Here is a 456-nt window from a genome sequence, read left to right on the forward strand (position 1 = left end):
GCTTTCCCCGTGGTTGCCCACCTGGACCCGCGCAGCCACTGGTGACCTACAATCCATCGCGGGTGCAAGGCGGGGCAGCGGGGCGGAGGTTTCCATGGGGATGTGCAGGGATGAGAAGCCTGGCCGGTGTTCAGCTCCAGGCACAGCTCGCCTCGACGTCGGGCTCTGCTCCTTCCGCTCCGCTTCCCGCTGCCTCCCACCCTCCTGCTGCCCGGCGCCTGCCCACAGCCGAGCGGCATCTCCCCCGGCCTCCGCCCTCGCGTGGAGCAGCAGCAGAAGGGGTGCAGGAGAGCTGGTGGATGCATGGCTTCGTCCCACCTGCCCCAGTTCATGCCCTTAACCCCTTGGGAATGTATCTGGATGAGCTGGGGTTTGCCCCTGCATGCCATGGATGGTCCCGGGGCAGGAGGACGGATGTTGTGCCGGGGGTACTACCTGACATGATGGGGGACTGCA

Source organism: Buceros rhinoceros, unplaced genomic scaffold, assembly GCF_000710305.1.
Source record: "Buceros rhinoceros silvestris isolate BGI_N320 unplaced genomic scaffold, ASM71030v1 scaffold25018, whole genome shotgun sequence".
Taxonomy (NCBI): Eukaryota; Metazoa; Chordata; class Aves; order Bucerotiformes; family Bucerotidae; genus Buceros; species Buceros rhinoceros.